This window comes from Sturnus vulgaris, chromosome 6 (assembly GCF_052056855.1).
Source record: "Sturnus vulgaris isolate bStuVul1 chromosome 6, bStuVul1.hap1, whole genome shotgun sequence".
NCBI classification, from domain to species: domain Eukaryota; kingdom Metazoa; phylum Chordata; class Aves; order Passeriformes; family Sturnidae; genus Sturnus; species Sturnus vulgaris.
In genome coordinates, this window is record NC_142248.1 from 18,798,918 (window position 1) to 18,825,052 (window position 26,135).

A 26,135-nucleotide genomic window follows, 5' to 3' on the forward strand; every position below is an offset into this window, starting at 1 on the left:
CTGGGCTTGGCCTTAGTGAACCTCATGCTGCTGTCCTTAGCCCAATGGCTGAGACTGCCCAGATCCCTCTGTACAGCCTTCTTCCCTGGAGAGATCAGCACTGCCACCCATCCTCGGATCGTCTGCAAATCTGCTGGGGGTGCCCTCAATCCCTGGATGTATCCAGATCATCAGTAAAGATGTTAAACAGGACCGGATCCAATTAAAATTCTGTAGGATTTCTATACTACAGTTTTTAAGTCCCAATAAAGTTGTCTGCTAGGTATTACAGACAAAATTTTTGCAATATTTGAATATTTGGATATCGGCTCTTATTTTCAGTACTGAGACTTTTCTCACTTAAAAGAAATTACTAATGGTAGTCTGGAAACTATTAACTTCGAAAGGAACAGTTTAAGATGTTTGATCCTCCTTTGATGAAGTGTGAACACTAGACCTCTTTCCAGAGGTGTAATGGTGATTCTTCTCTGAAGGGAGAGAAGGGAATGAGTCTGTGTAACTTTAAGAGAAATTATTTCCAGTGATCAGTTTAATTAGCTGTTAGTAAATGTTACTCTTCATGTTTCCATTTTACGTGAATATTGTCAATACTGTACAATCTCTGTTAAAAACATCAGATGTGAATATCAGTGTTATTCAATGGACCTACATTTTCCTGTAGAAAAACACAGCACAAATAAATGCAAACATCCAAAGGAGGCCTAGTGTACATACAGAGTACTAGTACCAGGTCATTCTGGAAAACAAACAAACAAAACCCAAACCCATTCTTTTAGAGTGAGTTCTTACTGGAGTAGGGTTTCAAATCATGCAGTTCTGATGAGTTTGATCCAGCACTTGGAGTCCTAGGGCTGATATTAGCATATCGAAATATAGCCGGACAATTTAATCTCTAAAAGTTTATATTGCATATAGAAAAGATTAAGGGAAAAAGAGAATCAAGACAGACAAAGGGAAGTGACTTTCTTCGACTATACAAGTGATTAATGATAGAGTATGTAATATAACACAAGTCTTCTGCTTTCTGTGTTAGTAACTCTGGCTCTTGCATGCAGTCCAATATCCTAGATTACACATTCTGGCAAATACTATGGATCATTGTAGGAAGAAGTTTCCTTTACCTTGATCAATTTCTTTTGCATTTTAATATGTGGAGATATGGAGAAACAGATCCAGAGTTTTGAATTGGTTCAGCTCATAGTATCTATAAAAGTACAAGAAATCTTTGGGTTTACCATATCCTTTTAATAGTTTTCTGAACAGAAAATGAATGCAGAACTGGGAAAACTCCACATCCCTCAAGTTTCTCTCATGCTAATAAAATCTAGCTTTAAATTTTCAATAGAATTTTTGTCTGCTTTAAAATGCAAGGATATTTGTTTTACAGGACTTTATACTCTCCTACCAGCCTTAGAAGAATTGAAAATGAGTGATTGACAATGATGCTAAAAATTCTTTTTCTGGAATAATTGTCTCTTTTTTTTGTCATAGACAGTTCATGAAGAATGCATCTTTTTCTGCCAGTGTTTTGGATATCAAATTTGAAAGTTAAAGTTTGCTCTGTATATGAAAGGTGCATCTGAGGCATTCTTGTGCTGAATTTTGTTATCAGTTCTGTAGCAATAACCTATGAAAAAGTTACATTTTTAAACTTGTAGATTAAAAATAATCTGTGAATCATCATTTCCAGTTGAGCTCACTACACAAGTTTCCCAGGCCTTAAACTTATGAAATCAGGACTTTGCTTGTAGAATTCTGTTGGGGTAATATATTAATGGTGTTATCTCTTGACATGGAAATTTTGTATATGTGGTTTATATACAGATAGGTCTATATGCATTTATACAAACATATTATACACATGATATATGTTATTTTTGATTAATTGCCTGCTGGATCCATTTGAAAATACAGAAGAAAATCCAGTGATTTTTTTTCTGTATACATACCAGACATACTATTTTAATTTTAATCATGTGGATTCTGAAGAGAAATGTGCTTCTAGGTTTACCCTAGCCTCTCTCTGGTGACAAATAATATAAGCTCCCAAATGTGTTTTGACCTTCATAGGCTAAAGGCCAAACCTTCAAAGAAGGGCTTCTAAAAATCTTCCAAAGGAGGCAGTTTACCACGGTGCCACAATTCATAGTTCAGGGCCGTTTGAACACCTTTGACAGCAGATGATAGCTAAACAAAACCAGAATATGAAAAAGATCCCTGTAAAAGATCCTTTTAGGCTACTCTTTTAAGAAAAATAAAGGAAATGCTCTAAAATAACTTCCTTCACACAATCAGATCAAGTTAATCTGTATAAATTTAGAAATTCCATCTTTGATTCAGCCTACTCCCCTTCTCCCAAAAACAATATCAGGACAAAGAAATCAGTGGCGCTTCTACTTGTGAAGCTTGGTAACACTGGAGAAGTTCCAAGTACAGTCACACAATGTGTGTCTTTCAGGCATTACCACAGGGTCACAATACAAAGGGATAAAACTGATGGCAGAAGACACAAAAGCACCGTCTGTTCCTTCGGGTTCTGCCTCTGAATTAAATGCAAGGTGATGTCATTTTCTAGCACTGTGGGTTGAACGGACTAAACTCATGTTATTCAATAATTTTATTCTAATTGAGAGTGGGAGTGGGAAGCCTAAATATGATGAGATGCTAAAAATTAAGGTGCTAATATTAGGGGTACGCTCAAGAATTTACAGTCTACAGTATGTGCCTGGAATGGACATTGTAAATCATCTACTCCAACTACTTTCTACCAAACGGTTTTTGTACCAGACACCTATTCAAAAATACATTAAGCTAGAAAAGAGAATTCCCATTATGCATCTGAAGAATGAGGAACAAGATGTACCTTCTGAACTACATTTGAACCTCCGAAAGTGAGCTAAATGTCTCAGACACAAAAAAATATTTACTGGTTTTAGTATTATTTGTTAATAACTAAGTTCCAACAAAGAAAAATCAAGTGCTTAGCTAGAACTTCCATAAAGTTTTAGAAAGAAAAAGACATTCAGTAATAAATAATCATTCTTTTAATACGATTTGGAAACTGTAGAAAGGGATGCATTACAACTAAGGCAACAATTTCTCATTCTCATATTCATGAAAATTGGATCAGTAACATCTGGAAGTTCTTTTGGTTCCATCTGATAAGTACCTAATGGTCTCAAGGACTCTAGTGTTTGTAAAATTGAGTTTGACACAGAGACATCTTGCAAGAACAGATTTTACATGGAAGTAGATAATTCCTACTGTCAGTTAGAATGGCTCTTTTCATAATACTCCAATGTATTTAGTGCCAGAAAAGTTATTGAACTAAAACAATTAGACAGTTTTAAGTTTGTTAAACTTTAAGAAATTATTCAGTAACACAGATTTTTTTTCCTTGTTTGATTTAGTTTCCAATTTTTAGGATTAAACATTGAAAAAGTTTTCCTATGATCTTCGTAACCAAAGCAAATTTAAGCCAATCTTCTGTGTGTACCAGGGAGAAACCAGCATAATCTGTAAGCATAGTGGGACTTTTTAAAGTTTTGATTTAGTTGGACAACGAGGTATGTTTATTTCGAACTTTGCTGACTGCAGAAATCCTTGTGCAGAACATTTTGTTGATAGTGAAAGAAGGGTGATAGGGAGGATGAGAGCTTGGAGACAAAATAGGGGAGGTTTCTCTCTGTGTTTGATATTGTACGCTTGCCTGTAGAAATGTCTTCTACCATTATTGAAAGTTTATTTCATAACTATGCACCCCAGGTCCACCATCTGCGTTCACATATTAAAGATATGAACTCTTTCTAGGCTGGGCTGGATTTCAGCCCGTTAGAAACTCCAATTTTTTGTAAGCCTTAGTGTTAGTTCTTACCTTCTGCATCTGCCAGAAACAATCAGAAGAAAGCTTGGCCATTTTCAAATGACAAAATCACCTACTTAGCAGTGGGAATGAACTTGAGTTCTGCTTTGGAAGTTCAGGAACAGTGCACTGCCACCTGAGACCATTGCAAAAGCCAGCTCCTAAAGGGAAGACTTCTGTTGGATGTTGAATAGCTTTGTGCTAGCAGGTCATTAAGAGATTGTTTGGGAAAGAGGTGATTTGCACACAGCCAAATGAAGTGAATATCCTTTTCATTGCTCGCAGCTATTAAAATGAACTTTTGTCCCTCCATGTATGCCAATTTTCTCAAAGGATCAAGGACTCTATGTGTATAACGACCACTGGTTTATTTTTAAAATGCAAGCAGGAAATGTAAACAGAATCCTAGGCTTACTGTTAAGCTGCTGCCCTTAGTTTATTGGCTGAGGAATCAATCCTGAAGGATGCTGAACCTTCTGGCACTAGTCCAGACCAGCACTTCAGCACATGTCAACTTTAACACAAGGGGCCTAGTCCTATGATTAGAGTTAAGCATGTGTTTATGTGTTTTCCTGGCCTTCAGCCAGGGTGCTCAGCACATTTTAGGATCATGTTTTCAAAAAGACGTGGCAGTATCTGAACTTCAAAGTGAAGTGTGACCTATTGATCTTAAATCACTTTCCACACATGCTAGATAATAATACAGACTAGCCAGCTCAGGCCATATCCTCCTCACACCTTCCTTTGTCTCATGTGCTCAAGAGAAAGAAAAATGATTAAACATACTGCAGTTTTTTTCTGCCCACATTGCATGTCCTGACTCTCATGAAATATCATTCAGAATAAAAATGTGGTGATCAGGTGTGATGACTCACCATTAAGGAGAAAGAACCACCTACATCAGGCTAAACCCTGGTTTCTCTCTAACCTTTATAGTGAAATCTGCAGGTCTGAGCACAGGCAAAGAATGCTGTGACCAGTCAGTCCTCCTACACTGAAGGTTGCTTTGAATATTAGAGTTCAGGTTTGTAGATCATTATGGATTTTTTTTTTTTTACTAGATCAGTGGAATAACACTACTGTAAGGTTTATTATAAAATGTAAGAGGCACTTTCAGGATTAGCAGGAAGGGTATGTCCTAACATCTGAAAGCAAAACCATAGTACTTAAGGTCAACTCTTACAATTTTCCAGGGGTTTGGTGCAGGAATATATTCAATTTCCAGCAAACATTCATTTTAGGATACAGCTTTTCAAGACCAAATTTTCTAAGTCTACTTACCTTTTAATGTATTCGAGCTACAGAGAGAATGTAATGATAGGGAGCTATCTTATTTGAATATTGGCTTTGATTTAATGTCTTAAAGGATAAGGTTTTAATTTTACCCAGAGCCCACCATACTAAGAAACACAGTTGTCGTGGTTTTCTTCCAGTTCTACTTTCCCTCTGAAGGCATTCCTAAGCACGAGATTAGTATTACATTCAACAGCTAAATTAACTTCCAAAATAAAAAAAATGGCAAGAACAGAATTTCCAGACACATTCATTTCTTAATACACATTGCCACCTGGGGAAACCTGAAGATAAAGTATTTGCAGTGAAATTTAACATGCCAACTCGAAAATTCATAGTAGTTTCTAAATTTTACTACACATACTATCTCCAAGACATCCTTGATGTATATTATTACTGAATTTCTTAATATCGTGACATTTACAATTTTTAAAGAAATTATACACTTCTTAACTTAATGAAGGCAGTAAACATAACGAACAACAGGTAAATTAACTGAGCTAATTATAAGAAAAACATTACAAATTTATTTTGCATTTATTTACTAACTTATTTGCAGGTATATCTGTATTTATAGCAAACAGACATATTCATCTCTGTTAGCCATATGGAAATATTTAAGGACTTCTAAAATATAAATCTTTATTTGAGGAAAATATTCCAACACTGTTGACAGGGTTTGAGCAAGTAGCTCTGTAAATTGCTATGAGATCCTAATGTCAGAAAAGGCTACTGAAAATTAAAGAGCTGCTGACACCTCATGGCAAACTTTAAAAACCATCCTCAGTTCACACATCTCTACTATTCTATCATTCTCTACATTTGTTTAAAAATCATGTATTGGTTTAGTTGGCTTGCAGTACCATATGGGTCAAAATAAATTTGATAACAGTTCCAAGGAAACATTATTCATTGAGTTTACTAAAAAAAAAAAGCCCTGGTAGAAATGAACTCTTAAGAAGAGTACAGATAAAAGGCTGGCTATTACATCAATTAGTCTACATTGGACATGAATAGAGAGGTGCTGCTGGTAAAATACACACTTATATTCCTTTCAGTATTATAATCCTCTCATTTGGGAGTTATTATCTCAGCTGTTTCGAATCACACAAAGCTGACATTCCATGTAAAAAGTTGTCAGCAAGTTACACTTTTTAATGGTTCAAAGCTGTTGAAAAGTTTCAAAGCTGTGGAACACAAAACAAAAAGGTATTTTTGCAATGCTTCTGATGTTTTCTCTCCTCCTACACCACACCTTTTTCTTGTGCAGTGTAGTATCTTGTGTTCCCTCAGATGATATTTCCTGACAGAGACACCTTTCAATCTGCCAAGGGCTAAATGCATGCTGGAATGTAAGACAAAAATTCAAAATAAGAAAAAAATTCCCATAGAAGGAATTTAAATGCTGGAAAAGTAATTCTTCCAGCGCAAACAGCAACTCAGAGCTTAAATGTGCCATTTTTCAAAACAAAGTCTTCAACAATCAGTCTGGGAGGCAAAATATGATTGCTGAATGGCTCTGGAAATTAATTACTTTCTTTCTTCAATAATGTATACCTGAGAAGTCAGCAGCTATCCCTGTGGTCGCTTGGGATTTCTACACCTGCAGGAGCATTATGACCAGTCAGCTCTGTAATGGCTATAAAAATGCATTCTGTAAACCACCAAGCCTACAGCTGTTTTACCCTTACCATGCGTACAGCTGCAGGTATAAACTGTTTAAGGCAACTATAGGGCATTTATTAATTTCCAGAAAATTCTCCTAGCGTTTCCTTATACACTGTCTTTTTCTAAGGCTTCTGTCTCTTTGGTAAACTGATTTTGAATGAATCCTACTGCAAAATTCAGGTAAAATACATGGAACATTAGGTACAACCTAACTTTTGGAAAATAACTTAACTTGTTGGAAAAAAGTTTAAGTGGGCTGCTGTATCAATTTCTTAGTATGGATGAGTTTAGCTTATCCTGATGTAATAAATTGTTACAGCAGGAAAGGCATCTGAAAATTAAAGAGCTGCTGAGTTCAAATGTATTCCAGATAAATCCAATTATTAGACTATTATCCAGTTATTAAGATAAATTCCAGATATTTCCCAGTCTAATTGTGAAATATATAAAAAGAATATGTATCTAGAATTTGTAGAACACAGTTTTACATACTGCATGATGGTCCAGCTTGGAATTTGGGAGAAATCCAGGAGCTATTAACATCCTCTTGGATGTAATATGAATAAGAGACATCCATGGCAAGAACCATACTATGTCAATTGCAAGAGGATCCAGGACTTGATTCAATGTTCCACAGCAGCAATTTATCTATTTTTTTACCTGTTATTCTGTCATATAGCAATAGGTCCTGAGGTCACTGCTGTCATGATCACACCTTGTAGAACATATTGAACATCTCCATCCTTTTACAGTAATTTAAGTGGAGTAACCAACAAGGTCAGCTTTCACAAGCCACAGAGATTAGTCTGTACAGGGAGAGTACTTGCCAAAGTTGCACCATTTGCTAGAGTCAGCTCAATTTTACAAGTTTAAAAAATTTTCATTTTGCTACTCAGAATGATGTTAATAAAAAAAAGTAATTCCCTTATTCCTTATTAGTGTTTTACTGTGAGAATCTTCATTTGCTGCATGTGCATGGCCTTTGACAAACTTAAATTACTTTCCTACTGGCTAACTTTAGGAGCTGTTTCTGCTTAATAAAGTCAGATGCAGAAATTGTTGCCTCTTAGATGTACATTTAAACCGGAGGACTCAACACTTTACAAAACTGATGCATAAATCTTTGATCTCTAAGTTTGTCAAAGTTTGGGGATTTTGTTTTGCTTCTCCACATTAAAGGTATCTCTGTTTAAACTTACAATACTCTTCTCACTGACTTTAGTGACATTTTCTTCCCGTATTCAGGAATGCTTGCTCAGCCCATGCATGAGTTGGCTTTTGTTGACAGACTTCACAGGAGATTAAAGCTTAGACCCTAGATAATTGCCATTACCTTTTAATATAAACTTCTATAATTTCTGAATAAATCTAAAATATCTAGGTCTGTTGGTCGTTCTTACATAATCTCTATTTGCAGCTATAATTTAAATAATCAAACTCCTACATAATTTTCTCCAGTTTTGAATCTGACAAACTATGCCATGTAGGAAAGGCTCCTTTGCAGAGATTGCAGTCTCAGAAGAACAGATGACCTGATTAGCAGCAAAGCCCTAGTGCTCTTTACATTCACATATGCTGTGGTATGTCCCTGAGGGTGTTTTTTACCTGCACAGCTTCAGTAGCTTCCTAGCATGCTATCATGAGCTGTGGAATTATCATGAGCTATGGAATTTCCAATTATTTCCTACTTTTCCTTTCAAAAAAATACACTACTGGCCCTCATTAAATTTTACAGGAGTTCACTGTCTTTGGAAGAAAAGTGAAATTACCACAGATTTTCAGTACAAGGATAATAATTTTCCATTGTTTGTCTACCCTAAAAGGCACTTATAAAAGAGTTTAAGGCATGCTTGCAATGTGTTATGTGAAAGGGCTTGCCATCTCCTGTTGCTTTCACCATATTAATGCACTTGCCAGACATTATTAATCCTGGCACTAGGAAGCTAGAGGTAAACCAGTGCTTAAACTGTTCCAGTAATGGATACAAGAACTATATTTCACCTTGCAATCTGAATATTAGAGCACTCCTTGTCTCCTGTGTGTGGTGGTGGATAACATACTATGGATAAAAACAAAGTTAAAAGAAGCAACAGATATATTCTTGGCAGAAAACTTGTGTGTACATGGAGAGCATTAACCCCTTCTTTCCAGACGGTTCCATTTTCCTTACAGGAATTCTGATTACAAAGCAGTAAAAGTAGTGCAGAATTACTTCACAATGTTATGAAGGTTTTGCTAAAATACCTATTAATGTCATCCATATCTCTTAAGTAATTTTTCGTAAGCAGCACATATTTGCAATTAATATTTTAAACAACCATTGAAACTGCTGGTAGAAGATGAATTTTTGATGATATCATAAAATATCCAGCTTAACTGTAACGATTAAATCATATCAGCATGATTGCAAGGGTTTTGTTATGTACAAAATAGATATTATTGGTGACCACACTGTCCCATCAAAACTGCTTCTTATCATATTACTGAACTCCCACAATTTTTGATATTCAGAAGAAAAAAAAAAAACAACCAAAAAAAAATCCAAGAATTCTTCTTTAAATAATCCACAGATCACACTCATTCTCAAATTATTTAAAATGAAAAATACTAGGTACTCAATGAAATAGACAGAAGTGAGACAGCAGAAGGTTTAACTGACATTCATTCCTGGGAGTCTGGAACTTCCAAAAGCCATCATTCTACAACGTGCTTCAATTTTAAGTCTCCAGAGTTCCTATTACAAAGTCAAAATTAATAAAAAGAAAATAAAGGAAGCTATAATGTTGTTTAAAAAAACATGTGAAATTTAACACAAAAGCTGTTAAAATAACATTACTGTCCGATGTAAACTTAAAAATACAAGGGAATTCCTAGCTAGGGCAGATGCAATAACCTTAACGCAACCCCGTTGTGCCTACCAATTGCATACATATGGTATGTAAACTAACCCGCTGTTCTGAGACCCTCTGCTACAGGACCATATGTGCTGCAATTGGTAAAGCACACAGGAGCTGTGTGAGGAGTGCTTTGTCACTGCTGATACTAACTTTCTTCTTGGGTCACATACTCACCTTCATTACACCATAACCTGGTTACTTCCACCTTTCTGTTTTCTCCCTGACTTTGCATTTATTCTGCTGATTTTAGTTTCATGTGGTTTGATCATTAAGATAAAAATCTTGTCAGTAAGGTTTTCCTGCTGAACACTACTTGACAAAATAATTGCATTCGTGAAGTTCCTGTCTCTTAATTGTAAGAATTTTTACCCCAATAACTTAAGTCTTATATCTTCTAAAATAAATGGCATATATCTTGCTTTGGTCCTGTCATCTCAGTGTCAGTCAGTTTCAGCTAAATTCAGAGATATTGGTTTGGCTCCTCCAAACTTCTTGATAAGTCTGAAAATAAATTTCTATTTGTTCTACCTGATTTAACAACAACTCACTCTCCAGTACATAACAGCTTTGAGTAGAAATATTTCACCATATTATACTTTTGTACTTTTTACCACTTTGGCTATTCTCTAGGTAACTTAGTGCAGATTAACATCATCCATTTTCCTGTAAGCAGCAACATAGACAAGATGTATCTTTTACTCCATTAAGTATTGATACTTATCATTTATTATTAAAGAGGCTACATTCCTTTACCCACCATTTTGAAAGTCTTTTGAAAATAATTTAATAGGTTTAACGCAATATCTTAGAAAAAAAATGTTGTCCTCCTGGGACACTACACTTGCCTACAAGCTCCAACCAGCATAGTAAATAAGTCCAGGTAAAGTATAGTGTAAAACACAGAAAGAAACCTTTACTAATTAATAAATAATATTCATGAAGTGTGCACATGACTGAATGCACACAAAACCCAAAAATGAACCGTGGGGTAGCAGATGGCAGAACATCAAGTTATTTAGATATTTTTGTGATTCTTGGTTACATTATCATGTATAAAATCCTTAAAAGGAGCAAAAAGGGAAACAAAGAGTGCTCTGGAATTCTGTTTTATTATCTAGCTTCCAAAATCCTTCACTGAGTTTTGAGGGCTTAGTTCAGCACTCACTGCAAGATGGAGATTGTACAAAGGTGGTTTTGTGTTTCTGTAGTCCCAGGACTTTCCTAGTGCTGGATCAGTTGGGTTAGAAATGGAAGCAGCCTCAGGCACTTTGCTCTAGGCTTCTCTAACTTAAGTCAGTTACCAAAGACCTCCTCTGGGGGCCAATTTACAGGTAAGGTGTCAACTGGAAGCATGAACTGTACAGCCTCTCCTCATGGAGTGGAGCAGAGCTCTTGCAGTGCCTCCTCATGAGGGAAGGTTTCCTTTTTCGTGGTGGGATCCTAAATGTTAATCAGGTCTGCATGTGCACACTTCAAGGGAGTACTGGATCTTATCTAACTGTCTCCAGCCCAAGAGTGCCACCAGGACATTTCAGTAATCAAAACTAAGAAATGTAATTATATAAAACCATAGGATTTTTTTTTCAGGAGAGAAGGAGATGGAATATGTTCTAACTCTTTCAGATATAGTTTCATAGTTCTTTTTATTTTGTGGGATAAAAAGGTGGTAGGACGTACTGATCTCAAGCTACTTTATGCATATTTATGCATATTTATGCAACTAAATGGATCTGTCACCATGTTTCAGAGAAAGCCAATGACAAACAGAGCTCTTGAGCTTCTACGATAAGAAATTGCAAGAAAAAAGTTTTCTCTGATTTTACATTATTTTAGACTCCTCCATCCTCTTTTCACTCCAGTCATTCCCCTCTTACGCTGATATGGTTTCATATGGGCTACAAAGAGAAGAAGGATACTAAGGATTTTTTGGATAAAAGCTATTAAAGGATATGTCAGATGAAGCCAGGGTCAGAATCATGTCTAGTAATAAACAGAGCAGCTAGACAATGCAATATTTATTTTCTTATTTCTTTATGAGTAAATATTCTTTTTAATAGTTGATGATAGTGCCTTTAGAATCAACATTTTTGATTGTTCTTTCAGTATGATAAGGTTGAACTGAATCTAATATATAAATCATTACACAGAAATGAGCATCTCAGAAGCTTAGGTTCAGTTTCCCTGTTAGACTGAAAAGGATGAAGAATTCCTGGCCAGGTGCAAGCTGCAAAGATCCCATTGACATAATGTTGATTTGAAGTAGATCCTAAGAGAAGGAAAGGTTTCAAAGAACATAATATCCTTCATTAAATGCTTGGTTCTTATCCAGGTTACCCCTGAAATAAGTTTGAAATTAATTTACATTCTTTTTAAAATTTCTTACTACTTTTCTGTCTACTTTTGAGGGTTCAAAGTAGACTACACCAGCAAAGAATTAATTTTTGGCTTTGAAAGCTAATTCACACAGGGTAAGATTTGAGAAGGTTTAGTTTTATGCATGCCATTATGTGCATGAAGCAGGTAACTCCATCTGAGAGCAATAACCTTATGTTGTTTGTAATCTCAGGTATGAAGATCTGTTAATCATGGATTAGCTTCTTAATTTCATAAAAGATGTCCATATCTGATGATAAATACTGCAGACAGTAACCTGACAGGCATTGTGCTAGACGAGATGCGCTTTTTAGTCAACTTCCTTTTTATTTTCAAACGTTTCTCCTTTCACTCTTGTGGCCTATAGCTGTGCAAGTGGATAAGTGGCTCTTTCAGATCTGATGCCAACATCAGTCTACAAATTGGCAGATGGTGCCATGAGGCGAGGCAGTTAGTTGGCAAGCCCCCCACCCCCTGCCCTGCAACCAATTTAGCTTCTTATGTTGGCATGGATCCTGCCATCCTGAGCCAGTGCCCAAACTAGGCCTTCTAGTGTGTGACTCAATATGCTACTGCTTAGCCCTAGGACAGCTAATCATGTATTCTTTCAAAATTGATGTGAATTAATTAGGCACTGTGGGCAGGGTCTGAAGGGGAGAAAGTGCATGGTCCTACTAAGTAGAGCAAAGCAGAAATGCATTCCCTGGTAAAACAAAATGCCCTCCCCTTCTGCCAGTGGCTAAGCACTGCCATTTATTTACTCCTACATCACCTTTCTGTTGAGCAGGATCAGGTTTGATCTGCTGGGTACTCATTAAGTTGCAACATATTTGTTTTGTTAATTGGCACCAACATTCAGGACTTTTTTTTTCCCCTGGCAAATATAGATCTTCTTGGCAATTGTGCACCCCAAGAAAAGAAGGAAGTGGAAAGCCCAGTGCCATATAAGTGTAATTAGCTTTAACTGGAGAAACAGAAGCTGGAGTTCAGACAAGCTTGCTGGCTGAGTTATAGGGGAAACTTTATCAGGAAGTGCCGCTATGTCAGTGGGAAACTACTGTAGCTATGGATACTGGGGATTGCTGAAATATAATTCAGCTACATAAAGGCCTGAGCAAAATGAAACAAATCACTTCCTTTCCAAAACTTTAGATATTACACTCACAGCATTAGGCCAAAAACGGAAACCCTTTCAACTGATAGAGTGACAGGCTCATAAATTTCACCACAAAACCTTGCAGTGGGAAGGACTCTCCCCTGGAGCCGGGTTTCTCACCAGGGACCCTGTGAGTACAATGGCATGTTTGCTCAGGCATTGGGAGCTGGGATGCAGATACTAAAGAAGGTTTGATTCTTTCCTAGTGTCTTGGAGTTTCATTCCAACTTGCCAGCAGATGCCATATATACAACAAAAATTGAAGTCGTGGAGAAAGAGAAATATTATTGTAAGGCTTTAAATATAGAGGAGGGAGAAAAATAGCCTTTTCATTCCATTCTTTTTTTGTCAAAGTAAACTAATGCTTCATTGGGAATAACCCATTTTATGAAAAGCAAAATTATTTTTAAGTTTCAGCTGAAACTTTCAGCTGAGAGTATCTGCTTTGAAGGTTTCAACAGTTGTGTTCACCATTGTGTTTACTTTGTTTACAGTCAGATTAGAAAAGCAAGATATGACTCTTGTGCAAGCAGTGCATCTGACAATCATCAAAAGTTTTTGTATGAAGCTTATACTACTACAATTCTTGTCATGGGCCTTGTATAAAGCAGTTTCAGGATGGTGCACAAGTAAAGTAACAATCATCTATATGATTCTGCTGCTCTATTCACTATAGCACTATTTTATATGAGCATACAAAATTGCAGCTAGAGAAGAAAATATTTACTTTTTTTATGCAGGAAATGTGCAGGCAAACAAAGCAAATTTTTTATTTCTTCTGGTGAGGCTCAAGGAAGGTTTTTTTCACAACTTAAGCTGACTTCCAGACAGAAAAATAAGGATTTTATAAAAATGATTATTGCAAGTATTAGGATCTGTGGGATTTTTTGGCTTGATCTGTTTGTTGGGGGGGGGGTATGGGATGGACGTTGTGAATCCAGGGATGCGAAAGGGATTTATAGAGGGTAAAGAGAAAACAAGAAATACAGGAAAGTATTAGCACATTTCTCCTTTTCTTTTCTTTTCTTTTCTTTTCTTTTCTTTTCTTTTCTTTTCTTTTCTTTTCTTTTCTTTTCTTTTCTTTTCTTTTCTTTTCTTTTCTTTTCTTTTCTTTTCTTTTCTTTTCTTTTCTTTTCTTTTCTTTTCTTTTCTTTTCTTTTCTTTTCTTTTCTTTTCTTTTCTTTTCTTCTTTTCCTTCCACTGGGGAACTGCCTGATCAGTAATATGAAGTTAGTATGAAGTTAGTTACTTACCTATCTATGCCGTCTGTTCTGCAAATCATACACTTAAAAAGCATGTAAAACCCCCCACTATTCTCCACAGCAGCAAGACCCATGGGAACTGTTTCTAACATCTTATAAAAAAGAAGAAAAGTCACAGGAGAATTCAAAGGTAAAGATCTTATACATGACAAGGAACAATAGGGAAATTAAAAATATCTCCAACAGAAAGCCGAATCCAAAATGTAGAGGTTGTACAGGTGCCACACACATAAAGAAGGGAAACAGCTGAAATTAATTAAATAAAAATCTAAGGGGGAGAGTAAGGGCAGAAAAGGAGAAAAATGCCATCATGTAAAGGCACTGAAAAACTCATCATTAGACCTGACACTGAATTTAAGGCTAAATCATACCATGAGAGCACAGCCTAGAGCAAGGGCATACCTCAAGAATCATAATTTTATAATAAAGTACCAAGATGCACAGGTTCAAACAGAGGGAAACAGACTGAAAGTAACCTTCTATAAAATAATAAAAAACTTCCTCAATATGGAAATGTTTTTAAAATACTTTATAAAACTAAATTTTAGGTTAGACATCAAAATAGGTGTACAGCTACAGATCTGTGTGCCTATCAGAGACACAAAGTTTCAGCAGTAGTTTTTGAGAGGGGAGGAAAGGAAACTTCTGGTTTTTAGAAACGTCTTATCATGATATTTATCTTAAAAAATAAAAATGTTTGATCAATTTTATTCAGTCATGACTGAAAAATTATCCTGTGGTGTAACCTTGGTCACCCAACGTTAACAGCTGTTGTTTGTACTGATGGGAGTGACAAAGCTGAACACACACCTGACATTTGAAACTGCAATTTTCACTAGAGACAAAGTACCATTACCTGCAAAAGGTGCATAACAAAATGCCCTTCTTCATCAGTTATGCTGATTTCAACTGATTAACTAATTCTTAAATATAGAATCAGAGCCTATGTCTTTGTTGTAAATTGAGGTAGGTACTTAGAAATATGTCTAGCATATTTCCAGCATTGTAAGTTTACACTAACAATGTGCCCATAGAAGAACAAATGTCAAGGCCAGTAAAAGCAGTAAATCAGTATTAACTTGTCGTGCCAAAATGTCACTGTGCATTAAGAAGATGCTGGGCACCAGATAAACTCTAAGGTGAAACTTACAGGTTTATACTTAGTTTTAACATACTCAATGTTTATGATGATTCATGTAGAATCAGCTATCTAGCTCCCACATTCCTAACCTGCATTTCCATGTGAGAAGTGAGTTGGTAGATTGATTTGGCAAAAAGATTTTGACATCTTAGTAGGAAGCAGAGGAATTAAAAACTATGCACTTGGAAAGCAATAAGCCCATAAAAAGCAAATATTTAATGCCAGCAAGTACAATATTTTGCAATACATCGTCTTTATTGTCTAACACCCTTCAGCGGAATTACAAATAAATTGGAGTAAGTATTTGGTCAGTAAAGACAAAAGATAAATAAGATTTTTCTTCATTGAGCAGTTATGACTTATGCTTTATCTTGTAAACAATTTATTTTTCCTGATTGACCCTGTTATTCTGAGTTTTTCTTTCTAATTAAGTGCATTGGGAGAATATTTTTGGAAATGAAAGTTCTCTTTTGAACACACTGATGACCAAAGCAAAATAGATTGCTTTATAATGCCCATGCGCTCTTGATTGTTTTGCCTTTCGTTGTTCTGGTTTGGGAATTTTTTTTTTTCTGATATTGTTACATTGCATTTAGGAAAGACAAGTGGGGCATACTCTCTGACTGGTCAACAATTATTCACTTCAAAATAAAGGCCATCTGATAATGTCAATTGTGTTGCACTGTGCTGTTATGCTGTGAAGTGTTTTCCATCAGAAAACAGAATTTAACTGTGTTTTAAATATTTCATTAAAGGAATAAAAATTAGTGAATCTTAACAGCTTTAAAAATATAGTTCATAATCCAAAAGCTATTTTAATGTGTTGGCTCCAAACTAACAGTCTGACAATAATTTATTTTCCATATATTGTTATCTTTAAAATTATTTGAATCCTAGGTAAATTGAATGAAGAGGTAGTATTTTAATTTTAAAAACCCCAAAATCTCACAGAAAATGGCTTAAAATATACAGGCAAATTAAATATCTTTTGGATATCTATTTTATTCCTTGGTCCCAGGCAAACAATGGAACTATTAGCAAGAACATATTACTATGCTTGGCGATATTTCATATGGTATTTGACAATCCATAGGGGCTACTTCTCCTTCTCCATAAATAAGATATATAATTTAATGGGTCTCTTTTATCTTACACATCATAGCAAATCTACAAGAACATCACTTAACCTCCTCTAGCCATCTTTCACCTGCCATATTCTCACAGACATGAATAAACCAAAATTATAATACTTTAGATTTTTGTATTATGAATATGTATTTTCACGTTAAACGTTGTCCCATCCACAGCAGATTTCAGACTGTCAAATACATTAAAACTACTGATTTGAAGAATGTATAAGACTTCCAAACATCTTGGGGATATGTAAAACATTATGAAATCAAGTGACTGTGAGCTATGACCCACATATTTCAGCTGTAAATTTCCAAAGTCAAGTGTGTACTGGAAATGTTATGCTAATAGTTTCTTGTTCCTTCTCATGTAACTGCCTCAGCAGATCAACATGACAGGTGTCACATGCCATGTTTTGTGAGCCACAGCATTGCTGATACCAAGAAAATGTCAATCAGGCAATTGATCACCTATTTCTAATTGATGGCTACACAAAAACCCAACCGTCCCACAACCTTAATTCTTCCCAAACTTTCACATCAGTTAGTCTCAGAACTAATGTAAGCCCTTCCCTCTTTCTTAGGAATTTGGAAAACATAAAGAAAGCTCTAAGTGGATGTAGTTTGGCATAGGTTTTAAAAATGACATTTTTACAAATGGCATCCATGTCAAGTTATATTACTTGAGAACCTGGTTCTCATTTTTAAAAATGCAGAATGCTTAGATAGATTACAGCCATTTACTCAGCTGATATTTTTTCTGACACTATATGATTATTTGTGACTTTTTGAAAGAATCAATCCTCTTTGTTATACTAGGCAAGAAAATGATGAATGCTTTAAAAATATGAACTTGTATAACGCCATGAAAAGTGGGGGAAAATGGAATAGTTTTATTCTGCTTTCAAGGCTATTGTAAAGCAAGGCTTTACTTGAAATCTTACCAAAAAGACTTTTCCCTGTGATTTCTTTTCTGCACAACCTTCAGACACACACCTGAGGTTACAGATGGTTGCTCAGACAAGCTTCAAAAATCTAAATCTTGGGATTTTACTTACTTGGTAAAGTACTTATTTTATGATTTATTGCTATTCACTTTCAAAAAGTGCAGCATTTTATGTGTGATTTCTATTGTGATAATGATGAGAAACACCAGCCAAGATGCTATGTGAATGCAGAACAAGGAAGTTGTCTCAAGAAATAGACATCTGTACAAAATAATTTCTCTTCCCATTGCAGCTGTTCAGTATCATACAGATGCCAATTCTAAGACACTGAGAATTGTGATGATCACGTTTTGCAGGTGCTCAAAATGGACACAGCTGCTTTTAAAAGACATGGATATTTTCAAATTATCGGTGTTTCTTAGTATGTTTTACAGCTCTCCAGTCTCCCACATCTGTGCTATCCACTTAAATTGCAAACTATTTGGGGCTGTTGTGAAAGAGCACTGCATATTTGCCCGGCATGTGGGCTCTTGGATTGTCCCTTAGCACTTCTGTAGTAACCAATCAAACAGAAATTTTGGTTTAATGGTGTTATAACAGAGAAATATTTGTCAAGATATGGTAGATAAATGAACCTTATAACATCAGTGTGTCAAAGCAATATCTAAAAGTCAAAAAATTCTCTGTCCAAATTCTCTTCCCCGAGCAGAACCAGCTCAACTTGTGTTACTCCTGAGACGTGTGCCTAGTGTGCTCCTGAAGACTTTCATTCACAGAGAAGCTGCTATCTTTCCCAGTGATATGTTCTACTTTAGGAATATTGCTCATAATACCCAATCTGACTCTCCTTTGCTGTGATCGACAACAGAGAGTAAATTATTCCTTTTCCTTTTCTGTTTGGTCTGGTAGAACATGCTTTCTAAATCTTGGATTGCTCTTTTTCTCTCGTCTAGAGTGTTCCAAGGTTTCATCCTTTTCTTGACTGTGAGACCAAACTCACACAGTACAAATTAAAAGAAAATAATTATTTTATATGTCCAGCTTGTGCTTTCTATGGCATTCCCCTTTTCAGTAGTGCCATGCTGCTCTTAACACTAAATTTATTCCTGCAAAACATTCTTATAACATAGCTATTTATTCCCTATTCTATCTATGAGTTAGTATTCCAGCATAACTCCTCATGCTTCTGAAGACATTCACTGCAGTATTTCTAAAAAGACACCTCTTTGTCAAGAGCATTTGATTTATAATCCTGTTTTGCTGTTTACTTCTGGCTACCTAAGCAGCACAGTCTGTCAGACAAATCATTAGCCTCAGCCTCAGTGTTATCTCAGAGCTCAGGTATCATCTCTATTTTTCTTGGAAAGACATGCAATTTAATCTGTATTCCTTTGTAATATTAGACACAAGGTGATTAGGTAAGCCAGGGGGTTTGTGTTTTGATGAAGATGTAAGTGGGGTAAAGTAGAATTAGTCAAGTTCACGGAATTAAGCCCATAAAGCCAGTTCTAGTCTTTGACTCTAGAGATTTTTAAGGTACATGTTGCTGTAATCCATAAATAAATACTGTAGTATATGTGGTCTGCCATAATACTTCCATATTATTATGCCTGTTTGACTCCTGTACCAGTGACAGTTATAAAAAGAAGGTCAGACAAACTTTTAGTGTGATCCAGTTTCACAATTTTAACTAGGATTCTCTATCCAAATCAAGCCCGACTGAGGTAAATGAGATACAAATCGAACTTGTGTAGTGAAAATGAAGACTGTATATGAAGCAGAATCAGAAAAAGTCTCAGAGAGGATGAGACCTAAGACTATGTAAACTATTTCTTAAATTATAAAAATAATAATGTTAATGACACTGATGATACAGTTAATGATATATCCAAATCAGTAGCAATAAAAGCTCATGCACTATACAAAGAGGTGAAAAAGGATATTCAGGAGTATAATTTATGTCACTGAGATGAGAACTTCAGCTATGGAAAGCATTTATGATATTATAAAATAAAAAGCTTCTTTCTGTTAACATTACTCTTATTGCATACTAGTAGCATTACTTATTATTGCATACTCATTTCTCGGAAACTTAATAGGAGAGATATTGGCAGGATTTAAATTTTGTAGTGGAAATGCAAGATCCTGAAACTGTTATGTATTAAGGAAAGTTCCAGTGGGTGGCTTCCAGCAGAATGAAAGACAACCTCTCAGGCCCAGTGTCATTAGTAGACTGACACAAAAGAAACTGGTCCTGGCAGAGCACTGCTCTTGCTTGAGCAGTCCCACACTGAGACTGAAAAACAAACAACCTTGTCAACAAACAAAGTCATAGTGGAAGATTTACCCATGAGCTGGGTGTGCTCTGAGTCATGCTGTGGAAGGAAATATGCTGTTGCCTAAAACTTGGTCTCTATTTCTGGAGAATGTTTCTCCTTGCAATGTGGCTATATTTTAATGCATTCAGTCCTGACTTGCCACTTTTCTCTTTACACAGGATTTGATGGCAATTCCTAATTTTCATGGCCTTTGATAGATTCACTGCAGGTGAAATCCCTTGTGGCCAAAAGGTCTCCTTCCCAACTTCTTGACTCCTTGTTCTCACATCAGGGTGATTTATAGAATGAGCAGTATGTACTGCTTGTATTACCTTGCTGCCTGCAGTGGGGTTTTTGAACAATATGCTCAAGTACTTCTTATTCACTGTTCTCACAAGCAAACAACCTTAAATCTCAGAGTATTATGAAGCCATAGGAAACATAATATGTATGAAAGAACTGGCACTGCAGACTCACAAGTCTTTTAGGCACCTTTACTTCAAAACTTATTCATATAGACAAGCAACACATTTTCTGGGTTTTTTATTCTAACACAGAAGACAACCATGATCGTTTCCTTTAATTTACCAAGATTTTCCATTTGATCCAGGAGTATATTCATGCTAAAAAATAAGCTTGAAGATTTATGACATTTCCTCTAAATTCAGAGGCCAGCCTAGAGATGGTTTCAGACTGATTTTTCTGCCCCAGATGATTAAGGGTTTTCTACATTTATTTTACATATATATATATATATATATATATATATTCTTCATAAAATATCCATCTGAAACAAAAACCATGAATAAATCATTCATTAAAGCTTAAAGGTTATACATATATAATCAACAGGCACCAAAATATATTCACTGAGGAACAATAAACTGTAAAAAGAAAAGATTTGTAAAATATTTAATGGGCATAATGAGCCATAGATTTTCACTTCTCTAAGTGTAGCACATATATATAACTTTCCGGGATGTCTTCAGTATGAGCTGGAAGATTAATGGATAGTTGGATAGCCATGATACTGCTCTAAGTTGGAGAATAGGATGGTGTTCACTCAAAGAGAAGAAACCATGTCTCTGATAGCATAACAGTTCTTTGAATCTGGTAAATTAAAAAAAAAATAGAGAAAAATGTAGGCACACAAAACTATCCATAAAATTACAACATTTTCAGTTTCTAACCATCAAACTGAATAGGATTTCATCAAACTCCCCACTTCCATATTAAAAAATAAGTTTTCCTCCCTTATGGTTTGAAAATAAAAGATCTGAGCTTGCAAACAGCCTGAAACAATTACTAATAGTGATTTGTGTTGCCCCAAACATTTCACTTAATTTTGGATCTGACATAAAAAAGGCAATTGGAAAAGCACTTTGTATATGACACAAGGAGAAACCCATAATGTGTCAGTCTTCTGGTCTGTGCTCTCTTGCTGTGCTTCCTGCTTGTTGCCTCTGATACGCCAGGGTGGAACAGGGAGCAGGGGCTAGACATGTGCCACCCATCACATCTCTTCACAAGGACAGAGGCAAGCTAGCACTGAACTCAAAATATGGCTGGGGCCAAGTATTAGCATGGGATTGAAATAGGCACAATTGCAAGGAATTAACCGTGGAAACATTTTTTAACTTTTTTTTCTGCTTTATTGAATATCAACAGATGTACCATGAATCACATTGCAGTAGTTAAATATGAGTTTTTTCCTATATCTGTGCTTAGCAAAAGACTTTTTACTGCAATCTAGGTTTTTATGAAATGCCTGTTGACATGCAGTTAGCTATCAAGGTACATGTGACAAGTCATAACCTAAAAGTCAAAAGGGAAATAGACATGCAACAAAAAATACCAAAATGTATTTACACAGCATACACACCTGAAACCATTTGGAAAAGCAAAAATCCACTGATTTGTTCAAATAAATGAACTGCACTTATATGAACAGACACACTATCTTTAGTTGCTCATTCTTTGTAGGCAAAACTATGCCATAACTGTAAATGTATATTTTTATGCATGTAATACATCATGCAGAGAAATTTATGAAATGCTGTCTGCTTCTTGAAAAACTGGGCAGGGACATCTACTCAGTCTGGTTTTCTCCTTTCGTACCTTTCTGTTCTGTATTCTTATTTGTTCCCCTGTATGCAGTATTAATAAAGGTGTCTACATTTCTAAAGAGTAAGCTAATTTTTCTAGCATCTGTAAAAGGGTTACCATTTGCTAGATGGTTTCATTAAAAAAACACAGAATGGTTTATACAACATTTTTAACAAATTTCCTTATGTAATATCTAGATCCCACAACTTCAGCTTATCTTCATAAGGAAAGAAATGAGACTATATAAGATTCCCCATGATTTTGTTTTGCTGAAGGCCTGGAATTGCAGCATGTATGAGACTTGCACATGCTGCATCAAGATACAATAACTGAAAGAGCAATACCCATCTTGAACATTGCCACATTGACTTACAGAATTGTGCCCTTGAGAAAAAGACTGTGAGAAAAATGGAGAGCCATGCAGTGACAAAAATGAAATAGAACTGTCATCTGGCAGTTCTTCATAGTCCATCACATAAACTATTACAGATATAAGAAGAGCCACAGAGTGCTTGGGCAAAGGTTGTTAAACCACTACTCCAAGGTCAGGTCACTGCACATTGCTAAGATTGTTAGTAAAAGATAAACCAGTTTTCACTATGAAACTTGACATTGCCAGTTTTCAGCCTCACCTATAATACTATATGCTTGCAGCTAGGGACACAGCTGGATAAACTAATAATACAAGAGTTTACAAGAACAGTTCTCATTGATGTTAAGGGCATTTAATATTGAAGAATCATAGTTTTCTTATTAAATAAGGTGAAAGTGATTTTCATGCTACTTTACCTACATTTTTATTCTGTTAATATATTCTGTGCTAATTCTGTGCCTATCTTAAAAATAAGAGTCTCTTTCATAGTGAGATTATTTCTTTGGAAGGTACAAGCTAAAAGGTCAACCCAAGATGCAATTGACCCCCAATGACCAAAGTTTAGGTCCAGATCAAAATATTATCTTGAAAAATCATTACCTTTTAAAATTTAGTATATCTGAGTTCATTTTATTTGCCATTTTATTTTTCAAACATTTTGGGTAACCTTGATAATGATTCTCACTTTTCTTTGTAAGGATAGGAATTGGAAGCTTATTTAAACAAAGATGAAAGTTGTTTTTCTCCTGTACTCCCCTGTCTCAAAGAGCTAGTCATTTCAGTTAGTATGAGCCAATATGAGACACATGATTAAATCATGAGAGATAGCAACACAGACAATGTGCAGATGCCTCTGATCTCAGTGAAGAAGGAGAGATGCTGGTCAGCCTTTTCCTGACAAAAGTAAAATTCAACAAATACAAAACAGAGATGCAGAAACTCTTGCCTTTAAGCCATACATGAATCAGAATTGCCAAAAGCAGACAGGACCCTAATTTTCAGAATTCCACCGCTCTTCTAGTTACAAATGAAGCTATTGATTTTCAGCAGCTCTAAAAATTCAATCCCTTAGAATTTTACAGGGGCACTGATGGATGTTAATGTAAAGCAAAGTACTTGGTCTATTGCCATAACAGAAAATGAAGTGCTGAAAACTGTGTCTGGTTACTAAATACCTTAGCATTCTCAAATTATTGGTTAATTTAACCACTGTCCTGTCTAAACAGAAATGTGCTTGTGGTTGCTTGCCAATTATTTCTGGCTAGTGCTTTGAACCTCAGGCATAGTTTAAGAAACCAAGGAAGGATTATGGAGGATTCTGCTCATTTTTTATCATTAAATAGAATAGGAATAAAGCATGCTGCTAATCTGACTACAGAAATTGGTATGTCCCTGTGTACTATGCCCCTAGAGAGCAAGCATGAGATAAACAGACATGAAGAGAGGTACACAGCAGAGGCTGCTTACATGCATACAGCAAGTCTCTGCTTTCCAGTTCATTTGGGGTTTTCTTTGTTGCTTTTGAGTTTGGAGTATTTTTTCTCCAAGAGAATGTAAAAAAATCATTGACCAAGAATTCTGCCATATGTAGCCTGTAATGTTTATCAGAAAAAAATTATCTAACCGAAGCAAGAAGCAAGAAGCAAGGGATGCAAATATCTGATCAATCTGATCAGTCTCTCTAGTGCCAAAATTCCAGTGTGCCAACTAGCTATTATGTGATTAGTATTTAGCACACATACTTGGAACTAGAAGATAAATATCACTGGATTATTGTCTGTAAGGGAGACTTTCAGCTGCTTAGCAATGTTGTTGTTACTATCCTATCTTTGAGTCTTCACCCTATCATTCATAGTGAGTGGGTCACACCACCATTAGTGTTTCAACATTGTCTGAATTAAATCAGATAAGTGGTTTAGCTAGAGTCTGACTGTTGCCTCATACAGAGTACATGAACCTTAATAAGGCTGCTAGCTATCATTATTCTTTTACCTCACCTGTTAAAGGACAAATTCTCAGAAGTTGGCACAATTGAGGTCTATTTTTCTCTTCCCCAAATACTTTAATATACAGCCACTCTCTATATATGTATTGAGATGGAGTTTTCTTTCAAAATTACCCTTGTGCAATTGTTCAGATCTACTTGAAGTTTCATGTAAAATCATATCCTGAATATTATAGCGCAATAAAACATGCATTTAAATTGCCATAAAAGCTTGATTTTCATACTGTGAACTTTCAGAAATAGTTAATATAAAATGCTTAACATGAGGATATTGTAAATATTAACAGATCGAGTCTCTATTTCCTTACAGTCTTTTTGTGCAAGCATGATATCATGATAAAAAGCAAAGACAACTCAGCCTCTGAGAAAGCAATCTCTTCTTGATGCTTGACAACTCAGAGCTCTTCTGCTTCTACAGTGGGCATTAGCACTGGCAGTTTGGTATTCAGTGCATGATATTGAACAAGGAAGCTTTTGAAAGAGATGTGCATAACGTAAAATGTTTAAGCAGCCCAGAGCACAGAGTCTGGAATATGTGTGAGCACCCTCAAAGAAGCTAAAATTCTTATGGTAGGTCACCTTTTTGCTCTCTCTAATTCCAAGTAACTACTGAGTTATTCCAGACAACTGATCAGATTCATTATCAATGGAAAGTCTTCAACTTGCACTAATCCATAAACTTGCAGTGGAACCAGCTATGAATAATAAATGAAAGGCTGGGTAAAATATTTTTGTTACATTCCGCTACAAGTTCTATTAAGCATTTAGGTAAACTCAATATTACCATAATTAGAATTAGGTAAATTTCCTTTAGTGAGGACTTTAAGCCTCAGAAAAAAACCTGTTTGACTATGGTATTATCTAGCTGATGATAAATGCCTAGGTTATACTATTAAGAAAAGCATGGAGAAGTAGTGAAAAAGGTATTGGACTGAGCATTCCAAGAAGATGGAATGTGTCTTTCCATCAAGTCTGAAAAAGGCATACTCACAGAGTATGGCAATTTCAGGGGCATTGGGGTCCCAGACTTTTCCTGTTGGCCAGCTGCAAGAGATGACATACAGAGGACTTTGGGTGACACCAGTTCCACTCTGAGGGTCCTAAATTTTCTCGTGTTGCATATAGGTAAAGCCTTATAAAATAAGGGTCTTGTTACCCTTGTAAAATGAATTATGGCTCAGCCCTGCTACTTTGGCTAAGCAGAAAAGGACTACGGGAAAGTGACTCAGCTGAACTGGAGGTAGAAAAACAACTTATATAACCATTACATGCTCACATTGCGATTTATGGTGCTTGGTTGAATTATAGTTGTTATACTTAAATGGAATGGGCTAACTGGTTTAAGAGGCCCTGCTTTTGCAATATATTGGCTCTTCTTTGCACCTGCATGGGGACTCTGAGTCACTTTGTTTCATACATTCTAGCACATTACAGAATAATTTATCACAAAAGCCTGTTCTGTAATCTGAAGATTATCTAAAGTTAGGAACGGCAATATTTTCATTATATTTAAAATTAAAATTACATTTACTCTGGTTTATGTTTGGAATCTTCCTGTTGCTGGCTCCGCTATATTTAGAATTTCTTGCATCAACATACCAGCC

At 35.7% G+C, this 26,135-nt stretch overlaps 2 long non-coding RNA genes across 22 annotated transcripts in view; one reads left to right on the forward strand and one right to left on the reverse strand.

Moving 5' to 3' along the window:
• The window catches only part of LOC106861509 (uncharacterized), a 228,744-nt gene that overhangs the window by 62,166 nt on the left and 140,443 nt on the right, over positions 1-26,135 (reverse strand). For 19 of the 21 annotated variants that reach the window (XR_015804525.1, XR_015804517.1, XR_015804523.1 and 16 more), the window contains one exon: positions 20,528-21,157. The exons of the other annotated variants lie outside the window; for them this stretch is intronic. This is a non-coding gene — a long non-coding RNA (uncharacterized LOC106861509). Of the gene's footprint in view, positions 1-20,527; positions 21,158-26,135 lie in introns of those variants that run through there. 21 annotated transcript variants of the gene reach the window in all.
• The window catches only part of LOC148223337 (uncharacterized), a 66,359-nt gene continuing 53,560 nt past the window's right edge, over positions 13,337-26,135 (forward strand). The window contains exons 1-2 of the long non-coding RNA XR_015804533.1: positions 13,337-13,379; positions 14,573-14,641. This is a non-coding gene — a long non-coding RNA (uncharacterized LOC148223337). The remainder of the gene's footprint in view (positions 13,380-14,572; positions 14,642-26,135) is intronic.